The sequence below is a fragment of the Carcharhinus amblyrhynchos genome, chromosome 1 (assembly GCF_965287045.1).
Source record: "Carcharhinus amblyrhynchos chromosome 1, sCarAmb.v2.hapA, whole genome shotgun sequence".
Taxonomy (NCBI): Eukaryota; Metazoa; Chordata; class Chondrichthyes; order Carcharhiniformes; family Carcharhinidae; genus Carcharhinus; species Carcharhinus amblyrhynchos.
In genome coordinates, this window is record NC_137324.1 from 41,841,051 (window position 1) to 41,856,243 (window position 15,193).

The following is a 15,193-nucleotide window of genomic DNA, read 5'->3' on the forward strand; positions in this document are numbered from 1 at the left end:
AACAGATTGGCCAACAAACCTCATCATTATTGATGAATTCTAGAACTTTCTTATCCCAGGTGGAAAACCCAGCTTGCAGGTGCAGCAGGTGGTCAGGAAGGCAAATGGGATGCTGGCCTTCATAGCGAGGGGGATTGAATATAAAAGTAGGGAGGTCTTGCTGCGGCTGTATAGGGCATTGGTGAGGCCGCAGCTGGAGTACTGTGTGCAGTTTTGGGCGCCGTACTTACGCAAGGATATTTTGGCCTTGGAGGGAGTGCAGAGGAGGTTTACTAGGCTGATGCCGGAGTTGAGCTATGAGGAGAGGCTGAATAAACTAGGCTTGTACTCGTTAGAGTTTAGAAGAATGAGGGGAGATCTCATTGAGACGTATAAGATGATGAATGGGATGGATAGGATAGAGGTGGAGAGACTCTTCCCGCTCAGAAAGGATAATAGGACTAGGGGGCACAGCCTCAAGATAGAGGGGGGGAGGTTTAGAACAGAGTTGAGGAGGAACTTCTTCACTCAAAGGATGGTGAATCTCTGGAATTCTCTGCCCGTTGAAGTGGTGGAGGCTACCTCGCTAAATATTTTTAAGACGCGGGTTGATGGGTTTTTGATAAGAGAGGGGATTAAGGGTTATGGGGAGAGGGCGGGAATGTGGAACTGAGCCACGACAGATCAGCCATGATCTTATTGAATGGCGGGGCAGGCTCGAAGGGCTAGATGGCCTACTCCTGCTCCTATTTCTTATGTTCTTATGAAATGCAAAACCAGCAACCTGGCATCTAACGTTTCCCACTGTCCAAACTGGTTGATAAGTTATGGGATTTTCTAGATTCATTGCTGTGTGTAAATCCAAGTCCTTGTTCTGTGGACACATTCGTCAACAAATGTTTTTCATGCTTAAATGGAGATTAAACCAGCCGATCCTCACATTGTGCGATTGACTTAAGTTTTTTTGAAAAAGAACAAAACCAGTCAATAAAGCAATGCGAAAGGAAATTTATGGCTGCAAATGACTTTATGGAGAAAAAGAAACTCGCAATATCATTCATTATGTTTCTTATACAAAAGGTGGCGGGGGATTACCAGGGTAAATTTGTGTGCCTATGGGGATAGGGGCTGGGTGGGATTATGGTCAGTGCAGACTTGATGGACCGAATGGCCTCCTTCTCCACTGTCATGATTCTATGATCTATGAAGATAAGAGTGTGTGATCTAAGCATTAAAAGTATTTTCAACAAGAACCAGAGTTTAAAACTAACTTAAACACCTTTTTAAAAAACATTCATTCAAGGGATGTGAGCAGCACTGTCCATGACTTACATCCTAAAACTCCCTGAATAAACCTTTCTTGCCAATCTCCTTCCTTAACTCTTTTCTTAAAAGTAATCAAGCTTATCTGTCCAACCATCGAGTCTGCACCGACCACAATCCCACCTGGGCCCTACCCCCACATTCCTATGTATTTTACCTGCTAATCCCTCTAACCTAAGCATCCTAATACACTAAGGGGCAATTTTAGCATGGCCAATCAACCTAACCCGCACATCTTTGGACTGTGGGAGGAAACTGGAGCACCTGGAGGAAACCCACGCAGGCACAAGGAGAATGTGCAAACTCCACACAGACAGTGACCCAAGCCGGGAATCGAACCCAGGTCCCTGGAGCTGTGAAGCAGCAGTGCTAACCACTGTGCTACCGTGCTGCCCCAATACCACATTTTATTTGATAACGCTCCTTTTGGTATCACATTTTATTTGATAATACTCCTTTTTAAAACTATGTCAAATGCATAGTTCCTTTGTTGTTGTTGCTGTTTCTGTAAACTTATAGAGGTATACACTGTGCCATATTAAATGGTGTAGATAAGATATTTTCTTCAAACCAAACCCAGCAATAGGTACACAGGTTTAGATTAGTAAAAGGCAAACCTAGATTTGATGCCAGTATTTGTTTATTAACACACTGAATATAATTCTGGACAGTTATGAAGGCATAAACTCAAAAATCATGTAAGGAATGGGTAGATGTTGTGTTAGGAGGATTACATGGATGCACTAACATGAATGACCCTCCTCATCTGTATTGGCATGCAATTACAAATCTGGCCGGGACTGATAAGCTGATTGTCTCCTCTCTCTTCTTACTACTAAAGGCTTAGTGAAATGAATTTGGCTAGTCTCAAATCAGTTCTTACTTGAAACAAAGTCTAAGACAGCCTGTAACTTGGCAAAATTGATAAACTCATTCAGGGAATGCTCTACTGAAGCATTAAAAAAAGGGATGTGAGTGTTGTTAGCAACGCCAGCACTTATTGCCCTCAAGAAGGTGATAGTAGGCACCTTCTTCAACCACTAAAGTCCATGTGGTACAGACGCACCCACAATGCTGCTAGGAAGGGCGCTCTATGACTTTGAAAGTTTTAAGTCAAGGTGAAGAGAGACTTGGAGGTGTTTCCATATGCCTGTTGCCTTTGTCTTTCTAGACGGTAGAAGCCATACATTTGGAAGATGCCAACAGACTGCCAATGAAGGTGAATGCGATGAGGCACTGTAACTAATTAAAGAGGTGGCAAGTGTAAGGTGTCACATTGTGTGAGGGCAGTCTGAACTTGGAGCTGAATAATTGTTGGGGACAGATTAGAGCGCACATTACCGTAACTCTTGCCCCAATCCTGACGCCGCTGTTGGAATTGGGAACATGTTTTATTCACCTGTAATTTCATTTCATGTTGAATGAACCTTGGTATGTTGCTCCCATGTGTCGTGTACATGTTATACACTGCTACCTCTGTATAGCTAGTCAACGTTTAAGGTAGTGGATGGTATGCCAATCCAGTGGGTTGTTCAGTCCTGGATGGTGTTGAAGTTCTTTAGTGTTGTTGGATTCACAAGTGAAGAGTATTCCTATCAAATTCTTGACTTGTTCAGGATAAGATATACCTTGGGGTGAAGGAGAAGCAGCATTGCTCTGCTTGTACCTGCTTATTAAGGGAGCAGGCAATGTTAACAATAAAGGGTATTGAGGGATAAGATATCAAGGTTGGTAAATGGAGTGAAGATGCAGATTACATCTAGTTAAATGGTGGAACAATCCCAAGGCTGAGTAACGTATTCCTATGATCTTATGAGAGACAAGGCTACAATACCATGTAAAGGCAAATCTCGAACCTACATTCTTCGCTTGTGTCAAGTGAGGCTCCACATTGCTGGGAGAATCTTGCCATCTATGTCCTCAAATGGCATAAGTGGAAAAATGTTCTATTCCCAAGAAGTAATATCATTCAATATAATGAATATAAAATTTAATTTAATTAAACTAAATTAAATTCAATATTCACTGATGAGTTTTTTATTCTATAAACCAGTAAACTACAGATAGAGTTAAATTCAACAAAAACTACAAAACAAATACTTGGCAGTTGGTGAGCCCCTTTAAAATCATATTGCAATAATGTATTAAAATCTTAAATATTTCAGGAAATGATTCTGAATATTTCAGGAAATTATTCCAAATGATATGAGAAATAATCTGCAATTAGTTACAATGAAGAATCACCAATTAAAGTGTTTGGCTAAGTTAATAAATTCTATTCAAATAATTTCAACACCGAACAAAACTAGTTTGAGAGGAATATTTATATTCTTGACTTAAATTTGATGAGTGGGTCCAGGCCCCTGCCCACAAATCTCATCATTTGTAAGTGCACAGCTCTAGACAGCAGACTGGTGGTGCTATAGTGTAGAAGCAAAATGCTTGGCAGCATTGTTAAGCACTGCAGCCCTGATGGGGGAGTGTTCAGGTTGAGTTCACTTCAACCGCAGCAGAAAACTGAGAGTCCAAGCAACAAACTTCTGTTACGGCACAGAGCTAACATTTGACTAGACTGATGGGAGTTGGGGGGGGGAGCGGTGGTGTGAGGGAGGAAAGAGGGAAAGGGTGCTGAATAGAGTGTAGGCTGGCAGGCTGGGGAGGTTAAATTGATCTTTGGTGATAACATGAAGTAGCTAACAACAAAGTGACAGTTAGCCTGTTTTAAGGCTGGAGTGGTGGTTAGCACCTCTGCCTCACAGCACTGGGGAACCAGGTTTGATTACCAGTTTGAGTCACTGAGTCTGTGTAGAGCCTGAACATTCTCCCCATGCCTGCGTGGGTTTCCTCCGGGCACTCCTGTTTCCTCCCACAGTCTGAAAGACATGCTGGTTAGGTGCGTTGGCCATGATAAATTCTCCTTCCGTGTACCCGAACAGGCGCAGGAGTGTAGCAGCTAAGGGATTTTCATAGTAACTTCATTGCAGCATTAATGTAAGCCTACTTGTGCCACTAATAAATAACTTGAAAACAAAATTGAGCCAGATAATCTTTACAATTGGAAATGTCAATCAGGGACTATGTAAAATAGGCTGCTGATTATTGTCCATTTTGTACCAATTTCACTCCCTTGGTCTAGCAAATATCTACGGAATCAATTCCAGATACTTCTACAAAACAGAGTTGGGATTCAGCAACAAATTCCCCTGCAATGGGGTCCTGAGATTTAGATAAAAACTCTCAGTCGACACAATTGGAATTTTACTACAATCTCCCAGTGAACGCAGAGCTGGGATTTAGCTTTAACTCTCAGTGTAATATCGAAGTAGCATTTAGTAATTCCTTTCATAAATCACTTATAAGCTCTAGAAGAATCATCAGCATTAGGAAATGCTTGCTGTGTGTTATTTTTAGTGAACATTGCTCCGAAGGTGTATGGGAAATCTTTCCCATATGGAATACAACTGCAAGAAAATCAGAAACTTTATTTTAACTGAATCATTCTTTCCATTTTAAAGTTAAAGGTTACTCAGCTTACTCATTTAAAACTGTCACTAAAGACGTGAGCAGAGAGGTGAGGCAAATTTCTATCCCTGAGCCATATTGGAGCACAAAATAGCTTTGCCACCGTGAGTAGTTGCAGGAGACCACTTTGTATCCCTTAAAAAAAGAATTGGATAAATATTTGATTTGAATCAAGATAAAAAGCTATGCAGAGAGTGTGGAGCCATGTGGTTTGTTCTATATTGTTCTAGCAAGGAACCAAGATGGTCTCCATCTCTGCTGTTATCTTTTACCGTTCTGTGGCTCCACAACGAAAGAGATGATATCCTTCATCACGTGTGTCATTGTAACATATCACCTTTTAATCTACTACATGTCTATTTCGTCATATATTTTAACTCTTGTTTCAAATTACTTTTTACTGATACTACTGGATTTGATTTAATTTTGTTCTGTTTCATTCTTTCTCTTCCTTGCCTTTCTGTATCTTTTGTTTCAGTTACCACTGCACGACATGACGGAGGGTATCCCCAAGGTGAAGACAGGACTTTGTCTCTGGGAAGACTGTGCAGTGGTCACTCCTACCACCATTACTGTAATTGTGCTAATAGATACATTAGCCATGTAGAATAATAATGAAGAGGTCAAGCATATTTTTCCTTCTTGCTGGTTCCCTCCCCACCTGCTGCAAACTCAGTCGAACAACTCCATTTTGTAAGAGTTAGCCAACTCAGCTACTGACCTACTGTTGGTAACTGAAGTCCCCCACCCAGAGTACATTCTATGCTCTTGCCACCCTCAGTGTTTTCTTCAAGTGGTATTTTACATGGAGGAATACATGGAGGCTGTAGGTGGTGGTAACCAGTAGACTGTTTCCTTGCCCTTATTTGATCTAACTGATATTTGAGAGTTCATGGGATTCAGAGGCATTGTTCAATACTCCCAGGATAACTCCTGACTGTAAAACACTGTGCTTCCATCACTGGGACAGGACATAACCAGAAACAGTGATGGTGGTGTCTGGGACATTATCTGTAAGGTATGATTATGTCTGAGGACACCTCCCCGACTTTGGCACACACCCCCAGATGTTAGTAAGGAGGATTTTGCAGGGTCAACAGGGCTGGAGGCACCATTGTTGTTTTTGGTGCCTAGGTTGATACTGGGTAGTCCATTTGTTTTAATTCCTTTTAGGCTTTGTAGAAATTTGATACAATGGAGTGGCTTGCTAGGCCATTTCAGAGGACAATCGCCTTGCTGTATAGTTCAGATTCACATGTAGGCCACACCAGATAAAGATAGCTAATTTTCATCATTGGTGAGCCAAATTGGTTTTTACAACAATGGTCGTGTTATGATCACTATCACGCTTTTAATTTCAGATCTAAGTTTTGAAGTTTATTTATTAGTGTCTCAAGTAGGCTTATATTAACACTGCAATGAAGTTACTGTGAAAATTCCCTAGTCACCACATTCCTTGGGTACATTGAGGGAGAATTTAGATGACCAATCAACCTAACCCACACACTCCAAAGATGTACAGGCTAGGTGGATTGGCCATGTTAAATTGCCCCTTAGTGTCAGGGGACTAGCTAGGGTGAATGCATGGGGTTATGGGGTTAGGGCCAGGGTTGGTTGCAGACTTGATAAGCCGAATGGCCTCCTTCTGCACTATAGGAGTCTATGATTCTATGATTCCAAGATCTTTCGGACTGTGGGAAGAAATCAGAGTACCTGGAGGAAACCCATGCCGACACGGAGAGAAGGTGCAAACTCCGCACAGACAGTGACCCATGCCAGGAATCGAACCCAGGTCCTTATTGATTAAATTTAAATTGAACCAGCTGCTCTGGTGGGTTTTGAACCTGCGTCCCCAGACCATTAGCTTCGGCCTCTGAATCACTGATCCACTGACATTACCATCATGCCATGTCCCCTCTGAATATGTGGATAAATTTTCATAGCCATTGGTATTGTGTGAAACTTGTGAGGTTACACAAATACAGTTTCTGATCCTAGGTGCTCTTTAACATGTAATTGTAAAGAACAAAATAGAGCACAGGGCCAGTAAGGAGAATATATTCCCTCCTCAATCATAACATTCTATTTAGGTAGGTTTAGATATTCCAGTCAGTATTACACAGTGAACAAAAGGCACAATGTTATAAGTTGTGGCACTGTAATCATGGCTGCAGACTCAATAAGGTTAAATAGAATTAGTTTGTTATTTATCAGAACCTAAGGGTGTAGGAGGTACAGGAAGGGAAGGGATGGGGTCAGAACAACTCATTGGTTTATTTCTTCATTTTTAATCTAAGAGCAAGTCTTTTCCTTTTAGAAAAGAGCTCTGGTAGTTTTATGGTTATGGCATCATACAGTGAACCATGCTATTTCCACATACAGTGCTATCAAACATATATTATTTCAACTCACCAATATCTTTAATCCAAACGCTCTATAGGTTTGAAGTCATAAAATAATCCAGTAGTTCTATTGAGTGATAAGCATTTATTTTTGTCTAAATGTATTCTTAGCACTAAAACAAAAAAGGTAGGTTTCTAGTAACATAGGACTATTAGTGACAGACAATTCCATTGAAACTATCCCTGGCTCCAAATGGAAAGGCTTTCAGCTATTCCTTTCTTCAGGGATATTTCATATTTGTTTACTCATCACAGTGCAGAAGGAGGCCATTTGGCCCATTGAGCCTGCACTGACAGCAATCCCACCCTATCCCTCCCCCTGTAACCCCACGCATTTACCCTGATAGTGTTAGGGGAGACTAAGGGGCAATTTTGTATGACCAATCCACCTAACCTGCACATCTTTGGCATGTGGGAGAAAAACAGAGCACCGGGAGGAAACCCACACAGACACGGAAACACATTTGCTTAAAAAATTGTTCAATTTTTATTATCTTCATAACTGATATGTTTTTCTGTAATGGATGATCATAATGAATCATATACATTGCAGCCTGCTTGTGATTAACCCTGATGAAATTCAATTTTAACTGAAGATGAAGTTTTACTCTAAGTGCCCTTTTCAAATTAATTAATTCAAAATTTATAATGCACCTAATAAGAACGAGTGTGTGTCTCTTTTAAGCAATCTCATTGGGCATTAGAATCACAAAATCTTTCTTTTTGTCAAAAAATATAATTGGCAATTAGCAATCATGTGACCTTTCAAATATGAGAGATATTTTCGGCCATCTCATTGTTCGATAGTAATTACATGGCCTTTCTATAATACACTCCTGTCCAGCAGCAAACTATTAAGCTGCTGATGAAAATGTGACCAAACTGATTATTCCACATTTGATTGATAAGTCTCTGGACTCATACTCATAAGGCCGGGCAAAGTTGGAGATTCAGGTGCAACACTGTGCTCAACTCCTTATCTTAAAGTTACCAACAGGCGGCATAGTGACTCAGTGGTTAGCGCTGCAGCCTCACAGTGGCAGAGGCCTGGGTTCAATTCCAGCCTCCAATCACTGTACGAAGTTTTCACATTCTCCCTCTGTCTGCGTGGGTTTCCTCCAGGTGATCCGGTTTCCTCCCACAGTCCAAAGGTATGCGCGTTAGGTTGATTGGCCGTGCTAAATTGATCCGAGTGTCAGGGGATTTGCAGGGGTTACAGAAATAGGGAGTGGGTGGGATTGTGGTCGATGCAGACTCGACGGTCTGAATGGCCTACTTCTGCACTGTAGGGGTTCTTCTAGGAAATCATAGCAGACTCAGTCACTGCTGCCTTACTGGTTGGAAACGGGCCTGCCTCAGCTCTATTCAGACTCCATCTACTCAGATCTTTCCAAGCTCTGCTTCTAGTTAGGTAAGAGTCATTGGCATCCGAGTCTAGGTCACAGTTGGAGGGTGCAAATTGCAAGCAGGGCTCATAATTGAGTGCACAGTCTTAATGCCACGGCTGACTGATTGGCTGATTTCCCCATGGTGGATTTGCTTGGGAAGTCATTTGATTTGCTGCTTCCTGTGCACCCATTCAGAACACCAAGCCTACCCAGAAACTGAAACCCTGGAATTACATGCTGCCTTCTTTCCAACAGACTAATTACCCCCACATCTTATAACTGGAGAAGCTGGACTGCCAGTCCATCCGTAGCAGGTTGAGATTCTATGATTCCCGGTTCATTTACTTACTGGGAAGCTGCAGTAAAGACCAGCTGTTTTGCTTTTGTTCCCTTTTATTAGACTTGCATAAAGCTCAAGTTAACATTATTCCATACGCTGTTCAGGGACGCAGTTTGCTTGGCACGTGGTTTAAAGTGTTTAGGAGAACAGCAATCATTGTAAAACTTCCAACGTGAAGGCAACAGAGCTGGTGGGGCAGCCCCTCTATCTACTGGTATGATTTAGTTTCCCTATATTTATGCCACATCATTTCCTTTGCACTTGTTGTGTTTATTTCCCATTCCAGGATTGTCAGCAGACTGTATGCCATTGCCATTTAATGTGAAACATATATTTCACAAGAAAGGTGATGCAATACTAGTGACACCACAGAGCTGACAGGGACAATTCCCTATCATTTATTCCTATTGCAGGATGACAGTTGGAGGAACAGCTGGTTGGGAAATTATGGGTCTGTGGACCAGTGTTATAACTGGACTGGAATAACTTGGTCCAGCCACTGATTAGTTCTGGGCTGCAGGTTTACAGCAAGCAGTTGGAATCTTATCAAGGTGAATAGGCTTCATGGTGTCCAGTGCTTCTTAATGTCATATGAAGTGAACCAAATTGGCATGATGGTGGTGTTTATAATGGGCAGGATGTTGAGGGAAAGTCATGTGGAGTCATCAACTTGGCACTGTCTGCTGAGGAAACTAGAAAAACACTTCAACCGTGTCTCTCGCATGGGCGAATGAATGACACAGTTTGTTTATGTAACTGGGGTGGTGGTGATATAAAAGTTTTATTTATTTATGAACTTAATTATTCATTTTTCTTTTTGAACAGGAGATCAACTAGGAAAGCTGAATAGCTTTTGTTGTGTTTCTGTCAGAAATGTCTCTGCCAATTTTAGTGACGTTATAAGTAGTGGCATTGTCTGCCATCAACCTAACGGGTGAACACAAGTGACTGACCCTTAGCATTGTGGGAAGTTGTAGAGATGGTAACAGAGTGTTGTTAGAGACTGTCACTGACCTGCATAATACAGGGAATCTTGCAGTTAAATTTACTTTCCTTGCGCAGCAACTCCTCCCTCAGAGTATGTGGATATACAATTGTTTCTAAATAAAGAATGATGTAATCCTCTCCCTCAAAGGACAGGCCATAAGAACATAAGAAATAGGAGCAGGAGTAGGCCATCTGGCCCTTCGAGCCTGCCCCGCCATTCAATAAGATCATGGCTGATCTGTCGTGGCTCAGTTCCACATTCCCGCCCTCTCCCCACAACCCTTAATCCCCTTGCCTATCAAAAACCTATCAACCCGCGTCTTAAATATATTTAGCGAGGCAGCCTCCACCACTTCAACGGGCAGAGAATTCCAGAGATTCACCACCCTTTGAGTGAAGAATTTCCTCCTCAACTCCGTTCTAAACCTCCCCCCCTTTATCTTGAGGCTGTGCCCTCTAGTCCTACTGTCCTTTCTGAGCAGGAAGAGCCTCTCCACCTCTATCCTATCCATCCCATTCATCATCTTATATGTCTCAATGAGATCTCCCCTCATTCTTCTAAACTCTAGCGAGTACAAGCCTAGTTTATTCAGCCTCTCCTCATAGTTCAACATCCTCAACTCCAGTATCAGCCTAGTAAACCTCCTCTGCACTCCCTCCAAGGCCAAAATATGCTTGCGTAAGTGCGGCGACCAAAACTGCACACAGTACTCCAGCTGCGGCCTCACCAGCGCCCTGTACAGTTGCAGCAAGACCTCCCTACTTTTATATTTAATCCCCCTCGCTATGAAGGCCAGCATCCCATTCGCCTTCCTGACCACCTGCTGCTCCTGCAGGCTGGGTTTTTGCGACTCATGCACAAGGACCCTGAGGTCCCTCTGCACTGTTGCATGCTGCAGTTTTTCGCCATGTAAGTAATAGTCCTTCCTACCATTATTCCTACCAAAGTGGACAACTTCACACTTGCCAACATTAAATTCCATTTGCCAGTTCCTGGCCCATTCGCCCAGCCTATCTAGGCCAAATACAATTTTTGGAAATTGTCTGACTTAGTTGGGGCCCAGATGGTGAAAGCCCCTTCCATTATTGACGTCGCTCAGTAATATTTAATCCCGAATGGTATGCAATGGGAAGATATCTGGTGAAAATAAGTTAAGCTTAAAGATAAAAGAAGTACAATTAGGAGTAACATTCAAACTAAGGCAAGGAGAAGGATATGGTGAATGGTGAATGTTGAAAGGAGGATGTTGACATTCTAGAACATGTTGAGATAAAAGGAAGGAGTTATTGCAGATTTTGAAAAACATTAATTTGGACAAGTATGCTGCAACTGTACCGAACGTTGGTGAGACCACATTTGGAATATTGTGTTCAGTTCTGGTCACCTCACTCTAAGAAGAATGTGGAAGCATTGGAGAGAGTGCAGAGGAGATTTACCAGGATGCTGTCTGGTTTGGACGGTAGGTCTTATGAGGAAAGTTTGAGGGAGCTGGGGCTTTTCTCTTTAGAGCAGAGGAGGATGAGAGGCGGCTTAATAGAGGTTTATAAGATGATGAGGGGGATAGATAGAGTGGACATGCAGAGACTATTTCCTCGGATGGATGTAGCTGTTACTAGGAGGCATAACTATAAGGTTCATGGTGGAAGATATAGGAGGGATGTCCGAGGTAGATTCTTCACTCAGAGAGTAGTTGGGGTGTGGAATAGACTGCCTGCTGTGATAGTGGAGTCGGACATTTTAGGAACTTTCAAGCGGTTATTGGATAGGCACATGGAGCAGACCAGAATTATAAGAAGTGGGGTAGCTTGATTTTGGGATTAGACATAGCTCGGCACAACATTGAGGGTCAAAGGGTCTGTACTGTGCTGTAATGTTCTAATGTTCTATGTTCTAAGTCCCCAGAGGGCCAAATAGGGTTTATCCTAGAATACTAAGAAATGTGAGGGAAGAAATTGCTGCGGCCTTGGCCAAAATCTTTGTATCCCTTTAGCCATGGGTGAGGTACCAGAGGATTGGAGAGTAGCTAATATTGTTCCTCTGTTTAAGAAGGGCAGAGGGGAGAATCCAGAAAATTACAGCCTGTGGGCCTTTCATCAGTGGTGAAGAAATTATTGGAGAAGATTCTTAGAGACAGTATGTACTCACATCTAGAAGAGAATAAGCTTATTAGCGATAGGCAGCATGGTTTTGTGAAGGGGAGATCATGTCTCACAAACTTGACTGAGTTCTTTGAGGAAGTGACAAAAAAAATTGACCAGGGCAGGGCAGTGGATCTTGTATACATGGACTTTGGTAAAGCCTTTGATAATGTTTTTCATGCCAGGCTGATACAGAATGTGAAGTCTTATGGGAAGATGGATACAAAACTGGCTTGGGCATAAAAAGCAGTGAGTAGCAGTGGAAGGGTACTTTTCTAACTGGAGGTTTGTGATAAATGGTGTACCGCAAGGATCAGTGCTGGGGCCTCTGTTGTTTGTAATATAAATAAATGATTTGGAGGAAATAGTCTGAATAGTAAATTTGCAAATGATACAAAAATTGGGGGAGTAGCAGGTAATGAGGAAGATTCTCAGAGGACACTGCAGGATACAAATTGGCCGGAGACCTGGGATGAAAGATGGCAGATGGAATTTAACCTGGACAAATGTGAGGTGATACGATTTTGAAGATCTACTACAGAAGGAAAGTATTCAGTAAATAGTAGAACCCTGAGAAATATCAGCATATAGAGGAATCTGGGCATGCAGATCCACAGTTCCCTGAAGATGCTAACTCAGGTTAACAAGGTGGTCAAGAAGGCATATGGCATGCTGGCCTTTATCGATCAGGGCGTTGAGTATAAGAATTGGAAAATCATGTTGCAGCTGTATAAAACTTTGCTTAGGCTGCATTTGAAGTATTGTGTACAATACTGGTCGCCAACTACTGGAAGGATGTTGGTGCATTGGAAAGGGTACAGAGGAGATTTACCAGGATGTTGCTTGGTTCAGGGGATATGGACTATGAAGAAAGGTTGAAGAACTTGGATTGTTTTCAGTAGAGTTTTGGAGGATGAGGGGGGGGCTATTAAAGGTTCACAAGCTTATGACAGGCTTGGATAGAATAGATAGTCTTTTTCCCAGGGCTGAAGAGTCAATTACTCGGGAGAACATAACATAAGAACATAAGAAATAGGAGCAGGAGTAGGCCATCTGGCCCTTCGAGCCTGCCCCGCCATTCAATAAGATCATGGCTGATCTGTCGCTGCTCAGTTCCACTTTCCCGCCCTCTCCCCATAACCCTTAATCCCCTCTCCTATCAAAAACCCATCAACCCGCGTCTTAAAAATATTTAGCGAGGCAGCCTCCACCACTTCAACGGGCAGAGAATTCCAGAGATTCACCACCCTTTGAGTGAAGAAGTTCCTCCTCAACTCCATTCTAAACCGCCCCCCTTTTATCTTGAGGCTGTGCCCCCTAGTCCTATTGTCTTTTTTGAGCGGGAAGAGTCTTTCCACCTCTATCCTATCCATCCCATTCATCATCTTATACGTCTCAATGAGATCTCCTCTCATTCTTCTAAACTCTAACGAGTACAAGCCCAGTTTATTCAGCCTCTCCTCATAGCTCAACCCCCTCAACTCCGGTATCAGCCTAGTAAACCTCCTCTGCACTCCCTCCAAGGCCAAAATATCTTTGCGCAGGTGCGGCGCCCAAAAATGCACACAGTACTCCAGTTGCGGCCTCACCAATGCCCTATACAGCTGCAGCAAGACCTCCCTACTTTTATATTCAATCCCCCTCGCTATGAAGGCCAGCATCCCATTCGCCTTCCTGACCACCTGCTGCACCTGCAAGCTGGGTTTTTGCGACTCATGCACAAGGACCCCGAGGTCCCTCTGCACCGTCGCCTGCTGCAGTTTTTCGCCTCGTAAGTAATAGTCCTTCCTACCATTTTTCCTACCAAAGTGGACCACCTCACACTTGCCAACCGGCCAAATCAATAAAATCTAGGAGAACTATATTCCACTAAGAGGAACAAACTTATCAATAATGACACATCATGGCTGATGAAAGAAATATGTGAAAGTTTGAAAATAATTAAGACAGACTTTGTGCGCATCATCGGCAAGGAAGACCAGGACAACAAAAGATTAGGAAATTTTTTTAAAAATAATTGGGAAGGCACAAAATTAAATTATCAAAGAATAACTAAAATATTGTACATACATAGTAACATGAGGAAAAGAATGAGGTTAGGGATAGGGTCACTGAGGAATTCACTTGATCAACTCAGATTATGACAGTAAAATGGCGGAAAAGTTAAATAATCACTTTGCCTCAGTATTTAATAGAGAGACTAATATGGTGGACATGACATTGGAAGAAGAGATCAAAAATGATATAAAAATGTTTAAGGCAGAAATGATAGAGATAATTGATGAACCAATCAAACTTAGAGATGATAAATCCCCTCATCTGGAAGAACTGAATCCACACATATTAATACAAGTTAGGAAGGATGTAACAGAGGCACTATTGCATATATATAACTTTCAGTTGGAAAGGGAATAGTGCCAGAGGACTGGCAGACAGCTAATGTGATTCATTTATTTAAAAGGAATTAGAACAAGTCCATGGAACTATACATCATTAGTTTAATGTTGGTGGTAGGAAAGATAATGGTTTCCTTATTCTAAGTTTTAACAGAAAAATATCTAGAAACTGAACAATGAACTGTACAGCACAGGAACAGGTCCTTTGGCAAACCAAGCCTATGCTGACACATGATGCCTTTCTAAATTAAAGACCTTTTGCTTCTATGCAGGTCATATCCCTCTATTCCCTGTCTATTCATGTATCTGTCAAGATGCCTTTTAAATGTTGCTATTATATCTGCTTCTATCACCTCCTCTGACAACGCATTCTGGACACTTACCATCCTCTATGTAAAATACTTGCCTCTCACATTTCCTTTAAACTTTCCCCCTTTTGCCTTAAACGTATGTCCCCTAGCAACTGACATTTCTGTCCTGGGAAAAACACTCCAACTATCCATTCTTCCCATAATCTTGTAAACTTCTATCAGGTCGCTCTTCAGCCTTTGATGTTCAAGTGAAAACAAACCACTTTTGGCCAATCTCTCCTCATAGCTAATACCCTCCAAGCCAGGCAACATCCAATAAATCTTTACTGTACTCTCTCCAAAGCTTCCACATCCTCCTGGTAGTGTGGTGACCAGAACTATAAGCAATATTCCAAATGTGGCCCAA

The 15,193-nt window shown here is 42.2% G+C and overlaps 1 protein-coding gene across 7 annotated transcripts in view; it reads right to left on the reverse strand.

The window, feature by feature from the left end:
* celf4 (CUGBP, Elav-like family member 4) overlaps window positions 1-15,193 on the reverse strand; it is a 1,183,497-nt gene that overhangs the window by 842,493 nt on the left and 325,811 nt on the right. The window lies entirely within an intron of this gene.